Here is a 9,141-nt window from a genome sequence, read left to right as displayed (position 1 = left end):
GATCGCCGGAGCCCAGCAGGTCGAGGCTGCGGTGGCCGGGAGCGGCCACTGCACTTTAGTTTGGGTGACAGAGTGAGACTCCAACTCAAAAAAACAAACAAACAAACAAACAAAAAAAACCACATAAAAAGGATTATAAATCATGACCAAGTAGAATTTATTCCAGGAATGCAGATTAGTTTTGGAATGATTGACCATTCCTGGTCAATCATTCCAAAACTAATTAATATAATTGCATCATTTTTCTTTTCTCTTTGTTTGTTTTGAGTCAGGGTCTTGCTCTTTCACCCAGGTTGGAGTGCAGTGACATGATCACAACTCACTGCAGTCTCGACCTCCTGGACTCAGACAATCCTCCCATCTCAGCCTTCTGAGTTACTGGGACTATAGGCCCACACCACCACGCCTGGCCAATTTTTCTTTAATATTTATTTATTTATTTTGAGTTGGAGTCTCACTCTGTCGCCCAGGCTGGAGTGCGGTGGCACATTCATGGACACTCCAGTGTCAACCTGCTGGGCTCCAGCGATCCTTCTGCCTCAGCCTTCTAAGTAGCTGGAACTACAGGTGTGTGCTATCACACCCAGCTAATTTTTGATTTATTGTAGAGATGAGGTCTCGCCAAGTTGCCCGCGTGGGTCTCGAACCCATGGGCTCAGGCAATTCACTCGCCTTGGCCTCCCAAAATGCTGGGATTACAAGCTGAGCCACCGAGCCTGGCCAATAATTATTTTTTGTAGAGATAAGATCTTGCTATATTACCTAGGCTGGTCTCAAACTCCTGGGTTCAAGCAACCCTCCCACTTTGGCCTCCCAAAGTGTTAGGAGTGCCTGATTTATAATCTCAAACAATTCTCCCACCTCAGCCTCCTGAGTAGGTAGGACTACAGTTACACACCACAGTACCCGGCTAATTTTTAAAATTTTTTTGTAGAGACAAGGTCTCAGTGTATTGCCCAGACTGGTCTTGAACTCTTGGCAGGCAGTCCTCCTGCCTTGGCTTCCCAGAGTGCTGGGATTACAGGCATGAGCCACCGTACTTGGCCCTCAGGGATCATTTCTAGATCATTACTAGAGAAGTTTCTCTAAATGTATAGAGCACAAAACGATGACAATAATAATAAAATAAAAAGAGTGGGGAAAGGATAGTCTTTTCAACAAATGGTGCTGAGACAATTGGATATCCACATTTAAAAGAAATACATTTTTACCCTTTTTCATACCATACACAAAAATTAAAGCAAAATGAATCATAGACCTATCGGTAAGAGGTAAAACTATAAAATGGCTAGGTAAAAACAGTGGAGAAAATCTTCATGACCCCAGTTGGGTAAATAATTCTGAAGTATGACACTGAAAGTATGATTCAAAAAATTAATAAATTGGACTTCATCAGAATTTAAAAACTTGTGCTTCAAGAGGCAACATTCAGAAAACAGAAAGACAAGCCTCAGACTGGGAGAAAATATTTGCTAATTATATATCTGATTTTTAAGTAACTTGTATCCAGAATATATAAAGAATGCTTACAACTCATCAGTAATAAGAAAACCCAATTTAAAAATAAGCAAACAAGCCTGGGCAACATGATGAGACCTTTTCTCCATTAAAAAAACAAACAAAGAAACAAAACACAATTAGCTGGGCATGATGGTGTGTACTTGTAGTCCCAGCTACTCTGGAGGCTGAGGTGGTAGGATTAGCTGGAGACCAGGAGGGTGAGGCTGCAGTGAGCCAAGATCATGCCACTGCACTCCAACCTGGGAAACAGAGCAAGAATACGTGTCTCAAAAAAAAACAAACAAACCCAAAAAACAAACAAAAAAAGTTCGATTTCACCAAAAAGATACACAAGCTAAAAGACACATGAAAAAGACACTCAATATGATTAATCATTAGGTTAATGTAAATTAAACCCACAATGTGATACCATTACATACCTACTAGAATTACGGTAATAAGCCGGGCTTAGTGGCTCAGCCTGTAATCCTGCGCCTTTGGGAGGCTGAGGTGAGTGGATTGCCTGAGCCCGCATGTTTGAGACCTGCCTGGACAACTTGGCGAGACCTCATCTCTACAATAAATCAAAAAATTATTAGCAGGGCGTGGTAGTGCGCGCCTGTAGTTCCAGCTACTTGGAAGGCTGAGGCGGAAGGACCGCAGGAGCCCAGCAGGTCAAGGCTGCGGTGGCCGGGAGCGGCCACTGCACTCCAGTCTGGGCGACAGAGTGAGACTCCAACTCAAAAACAAACAAATAAACAAACAAAAAAACGGTAATAAAAAGATAAAAACAAGTGTTGGTGAAGATTTGGAGAAACTAGACCCCCTCATCTACCACAGGTGGGACTGTAAAATGGTATACCCACTCCAGAAAACAGTTTTACAGCTTCTCAAAATGTGAACCATAAACTGAGCAACTCTACTCCTGGGAATTTACTTATACAAAGACACGGACTTGAATGCCCAGAGCAGCATTGTTTATAGTAGCCAAAAGCTAGGAACAATTGACACACCATAAACATGTGAATGGATAAGCAAAGTGGTGTATCCCTACAGTGGAATACTGGTCAGAAATAAAAAGGAATAAATTGATTTACGCTACCACCGGGATGACCTTCAAAATGTAAAGGAAGTCAGAAATAAAAGACGACATATTTTACGATCCCATTTATATAAAATGTCCAGAAAAGGCAAATGTATAGAAAAATAAATCAGATTAGTAGTTGCCTGGGAGTGGAGCAGGGATTAACTCAATAGGGTACAAGGGAAATTTTGGGGGTGATGAAAGTGTTCCAAAAATGAATTGTGGTGATGGTCATACAACACTAAACTTACCAAGAAGTCACTGAATTGCACACTTACAATGAGTGAATAACATATCAATTTTTTAAAAACAGGGGCTGTTAGATACTATGGATATTTTATGATTGACTCTCATAGATTGTTCTACACATCTGTCCTTTTTGTTAGAATGATTACGGGAAATGGAATTCAGGGCAGCGAGAGAAGATCTATTCCAGGGAACACAGTGGGGAGTGAATGAACACGGCTTCTGTATTGATGGAACTCATGCTGGGCCATTAAGTATTTATCTATGAATGCAAGTGTGAATGGTTTTCAAGATATCGGGCCTCTCCTGCCTGTGAGTATATCTTCAGGCTTGTTTTCCTTTCTTTGGCCATTTTAAGCCCTTGCCTGTAAACATGTATCAATTCCTGATCCAAAGCAGAGTCACCTGGAGAAAAGTTGAACATCACCTCTGACCCATTGTGCTAATATTGGTGATGAAGTGAGATGAAGGCATTTGCTGGTATTTGCAGTGTGAGCATCTCACATGCACAGGGTGGGAAAAGCGGGTCTTGGGGTTTTGATATGGTCCACGGAACACATGTCTGCTCTCTTGCTCACCAATGAAACCTGAGAGGCAAGGAACTGGGAGAAAAGAAGTTTGTTTCTAAATTCGGAATTCAGGGAGATGAGCCAGTATGGATACCAAGACTAGCTCAGCTCCTTGGATTTTGCAGTCTGTATTTATAAGCATTGAGGCTTGCTGTTGACTAACATCAAACAACATGATTTACAAAGCATTCTGTAGGATTTCAGTTTCGATTGCATTTCGTCAATTATAACATGATTGTCTGCGTGTTCTTGGTACCCATTATTGGAGTCTGTAATTCTAGTTCAACAGTAACTCTAAGTAAAGGTGTTAGCAGAACTTACTACAAAGTGAAACATTATCCATCATTAACCAATGGGTACAATAAACAAAAAGTGTACTGGTTACGGTTACATGATTGATATAATTATATTTCTAACTTTAACTATTGATCACAGGGATGAATAATAACCTATTTTACTAACTATGTGATTATAACCATGGGATCTGTGACTCATTCTGTTCCGGGGAGGGTCAACACAGTCTTATGATTCTAAGGAATATAGGAGCATGCAGGGCAGTAACCCTAAGCAATCAGACCCTATAACGATCATGAATTAGTGGTAGTGGATCTCTTCCTCATTCCCCCACTGCCAGTTAAGGTCACAATATCCATCATGGAGTTGTGAGGATCATTGTCCCTTTCTTTGAGTTTGAACATCTGAATGGTCTTCTTAGTCAGACAAAGCTGGAGAGAAAAGGGAGGGTTAAGGACAATAGAGGGGTAGGGGAGAAAGATATACTTTTAAATTTAAGTGGTTTCTACATTTAGCCTGATTTAATTACAAAGAACACAAATTTTTAAGTCTTTTCTAAATGACTGTTCTGATATAACCAAAATGGCCTCCTTCCAGTTTGACCGGGTGAAACAGGAGGAAAATGCTACTCACATCTTGGCATGATGCTTCATCCTTGCTGAAAGGCCTTATCCCAAACACAAGGAGCAGATCTCATCCCTTTATCACATGAAAATGAGATGCAGAGAGGTTAAATCAAGAGTGAGTCAGCCAGTCTGCGGTGGGGACTCAGACCAGCTCGGTCAAGTTCAGATTTGGTCTGTGTCCTCCTCTCCCTGGAATTCTGTGTTGGGCAAGCCCTGAGGCCATTTCTGCTTTCTGTGTTTTTGAGAAGAAAATAATTATCCTCCTGCAGCCTTACCCTGTAGAATAAGACTTGACATTTATATAACCTGATGTTTCAGAGTTCTTTCAAGTACATTCTTACTTGAGCCTCCTAAAACCTCAGGGCAAAAGCTAGGATACAGATTATTGTCCTCATATCATAGTTTAGTATGGAGCTCAGAGAGACGGGGACTTGCCTAAGAGGATGGGTTGGTGGCACAGCTGGTTCCAGATTGGCTTCTTTGCCCTGCACTAGGCCTAGTTGCCTCTTGACAGAGCCTTTGCTTAGGTGCTCACTAAATTGTTGGATGTACTAGAATTTTAGAAGTTGAATTCAGCATATGGTATTGTAACCTAAAAATAAAATCCTAATCCCCCCACCAACTGAATGGACTTTCCCGATTGGCCAAGGGGACTCCAGAGAAACCTTAAAAACTGAGTTCCTGAACATGATGGGAAGGGAGGTCAGACATGCATTATACCCCCTCCATTTTGGAGGTTAGACACAACTGACCAGCATTAATTTTTTTTTTTTTTTTTGGATTGGAATCTCACTCTGTTACCCAGGTTGGAATGCAGTGGCACGCTCACTGCCACTACAGCCTCGACCTGCTAGGCTCAGGTGATCCTTCTGCCTCAGCCTTCCAAGTAGCTGGAATTATAGGCACATGCCACCATTCCTGGCTAATTTCTTAATTTATTGTAGAGATAAAGTCTTGCCAAGTTGTCCAGGCTGGTCTTGAACCTGTGGGCTCAGGCAATTCTCTCACCTTGGTCCCCCAAAGTGCTGGGATTATAGGCATGAGCCACTGCACCCGGCGACATTCATGTTAAAATAGAGACCATAAGACTGACAGAACAGACTCTGTTGGGCAATAAAACCCCAAATTCTTTTTTTCTTTTTCTTTTTTTCTTTTAAAGATGTGGGGTATGATTCAGATGTTTGGGCCTCACTTTGGTCCCCACTTTGCCTGGTTTGAGATCAGGTACCCTTATTGATATTGTGTCCTTTCCACCCACCCCCCAGCAATATCCTGCTACTTCCAATCCCTTTCTTATAATATTATGATACATGTTCAGAGTCTGCTTATGAGTGAGATACCAAATTCTAAACAAGACCCAAGGCCATGCAAAGCAAGTGTTAAGTCAGTCCTGTAGGCCATTGATTATACTGCAATCACATTGTGCTGGTCACACTGTGGCTGACTCGAACAGAGCATCTTAACTTAAACATTCCTTTCTGTGAACCCCAAGGTTTTAGACAAAGTATTTTTCCCTCTAACCAACTTCAGATTAAAGCATCTCTGAATCCACCTATGACTTGTAAGACTCTGCTACGAGATATCCCGCCTTTTTAGACCAAATCAACCTACACCTTCCAGGCACTGGTTTATGTCTTTGTCTGTAATTCCTACCTCCCTGAAATGTAGAAAACCAAACTGTGATCCAACTACCTCAGGTGAACTTTCTCAGGACTCTCTGTGACTATTTCCCCCCAGGCCGCAGTCACTCATACTGGCTCAGAATAAACCTCTTTAAGTATTTTACAGAATTTGGTTTTTCCATGAACGTTATCTTTTTTCTTTGCTCTGGTCCAAGAGAATGTAGTTACTGAGGCTCATCAAAGAAGCTTGTGGAAGCATTGCCTCGTCAGGCTGTGGGAGTACATCCCCATTTTGGGGCATGGTTTTGTTGAAAGTCTTGTAAAGTTTGGGCTTCATGTTACCAAATGAAGAGAGTGGGTTAGGATGATTTTAGAAGCACCGAGGAGACAGTCTTCTGTAATATGTCTTCTGGGGTGGAGAGTTGCCTCACAGAGTTGCCGTCCTTTTCACTGTTTAAATTTCCCTGGCGCACTTGAAATTAAAGCAAGGGGCTAAGATGTGACATAGGTAAAGTGGGCCTGAAGGTCCTGCCTTCACTGATGCAGTCTTATCTGTCTCTGTGTCCAAAATTATGCTTTCCTATGCAGATTTTTTTTTTTTTTACCACTCGTCTCTGTGTTATTGAAAACTGCAAGGTATCCACAGCAAAGCCAATTTAAACTCAGTAGAGCCTGCAAGCATTAACACTTATGTTTGAAATGGGAAAAATGATGGAGACAGCCGAAGAGAGGTCTCAGTGCTCTCTTTACCAGTGTCGCCAAAAGTGAAGAGATGAAAAATGACCTTGGGGGTGCTGCAGAGTGAATTTCATTTCATGCAAAGAAAAACGAGATTAAAAATATTTCAAGGCAATAAAGTACCTTCAAGTGCTTGCCCTGGGCAAATAAACCAGCCATCCCAGGTGCTGGGGGAGAACCTATCAATGGAGCAAGTGTGTGCTGTGCAGGGGACTTCAGTGCCCGGGCCTAAGAAGGGTGACGTGGGAGTTGCAGAGAGATTTGATATGTCTCCTGGGGTGGAGAGCTGCCTCTCAGGGTCGCCATCACTGCCACTGTGGCTTTCAGTCTGCTGGGTGATCCGGGGCACATCTTTTGCATTCTGTAAGAGCAGAAGGACTTCCTGTTTCTAAGAGTCGGCCCCTTTGGCATTTGGGGTCCATCATTCTTTGGGATTGGGTAGGGGGTGGGTCGGGGCTGTCCTGTGCATTGCGGGACATCGAGTAGCATTCCTGACCCCCACCCACTCGATGTCAGGAGCACCCCTCCCCTGGTTATGACATCCCAGAATGTCTCTAGACATTTTTAAATGCCTCCCTCTTCCAAAAAACACTAGAGGGTGGTTCTAGAGGGTGGTAAGAGTTAGCTGAGTCCGAGGACTTCTGAGGCACTTCGGAATGGAGAAGGGGCTGCCGTAGTTCAGAATGGGTCAAATTGATCTCTTTCAGTAAAATTGTCTCCAAGTAATTTAGCACTTAATGGTTTGGTGGATATGGTAGACAGAATGTGAATCCTCAAAGATGTCTGTGTCCCAAAACCCAGAAACTGTGAATCTATTACCTTATATAGCAAAAGGGATTTTACAGCTATAATGAAATTAAGCATCTTGAGAAGGGGAGATTATTCTGGATTGTCTGGGTGGGCCCAACATCATCATAGTGTCCTTATATGAGAAAGGCAGGCAGTGTCAGAGAAGGAGACAAGATGTCAAAAGCTGGGTGGGAGGGGCAGAGAGATAGAGACAGACAGACCAAGAGAGACAGAGACAGAGAGAGAGAGAGAGAGAGAGAGAGAGGGAGGGAGAGGGAGGGAGAGAAGGAGAGAGAATGTTGCATTGCTGCCTCTGAAGATGGAGAAAGGGAACATAAGCCAAGGAATGTGAGCGCCCTCTAGAAGCTGGAAAAGTCAAGGAAGCAGACTCTTCCCTCAGTCTCCAGAAGGAACGAAGTCCTTCTGACACCTTGATTTTAGCTCAGTGAGACCCATGTGGCCCTCTGACCTCTAGAGATGTAAGCGTAAATGGATGTTGTTTTAAGCCACCAAGTTTGTGGTCATTTGTTACAGCAGTCATGGGAAGCGCATACGGTGGGTATTCGCTGTTTTTCCCTAGCTAGACTGAGGGCTTCTGGGTGTGGGGACAAGCAGCCTGTGTTCTTGCATCCCCCACAGTGAGTGCTGTTCCTTGCCAAGGGTAGCTTTGTCCTGACATGGGCAGTGTTTTCTATAAACTTTGGAGTAAAGGTAAGTCCACCTCTTTTCTGGAGATGCCCGTCTAAAGTTGATGTGCTGATTCCCGAGGCAGGGTATGACTGCTGTCCTAGAAGAAGTCAAGCTATAGAGGGACGAGACCCTCTTGTTGTGCCCCATGGGTCCCTATTCTGCTTCTTCCCGTGTCCTCCATGGAGCTTCAGCCATACACATCCCTAGCCAATATGACTTTTTTTTTTGTTGAGAATTAGCACTCTAAGAGGAGTTCTGTCAAATGCATCTTGTACAGCGTAAATGTAGGGGTCCTTTCCCCATTTACCATGGGAATTAGGTTATACAAAAGCTTACTTTTCATAAATTTGTTGTTTTAAAAAAAAGTTTCTCAGAGTCTCTGTTTTTCAGAGCAGTTTTAAGTTCACAGCAAAATTGAGCAGAAAGTCTAGAGTTCGACCCTCACCCCCCCAACCTACCATTACTGTCCCCCTTCAGAGCAGTCTCCTTGTTACAACTGATGAACCCACCCTGATACATAATCTTCCAAAGTCCACAGCTTATGTTAGGGTTCATTCTTTGTGTTATCCATCCTATGGGTTTGGACAAATGTGTATACCATTTGTCTATAATATGTCTACCATTATACTGTCCCACAGAATATGTTCACTGAAATTTTACTTTTTTTTTTTGAATCGTGATCTCATTCTGTTGCCCAGGCTGGAGTGCTGTAGCTTGATCATGGCTCACCACATCCTCCACCTCTCAGGCTCAGGTGATCCTTCTGCCTCAGTCTCGCAAGTGGCAGGGACTGCAGGTATGCACCACCATGCTGAGCTAGTTTTTTAAATTTTTATAGAGCCAAGGTCTTGCTGTGAGCCTAAGTTGGGCTGAACTCCTGGGCTCAAACAGCCGTCCCACTTTGGCCTCCCAAAATGCTGAGATTACAGGCGTGAGCTACCATGCCCAATCCTGAAATTTTACTTTTTTTTTTTTTTTTTTTT

Source organism: Carlito syrichta, unplaced genomic scaffold, assembly GCF_000164805.1.
Source record: "Carlito syrichta isolate Samal-C Ts95f unplaced genomic scaffold, Tarsius_syrichta-2.0.1 Scaffold103330, whole genome shotgun sequence".
NCBI lineage: Eukaryota > Metazoa > Chordata > Mammalia > Primates > Tarsiidae > Carlito > Carlito syrichta.
This window is presented reverse-complemented; position numbering follows the sequence as displayed.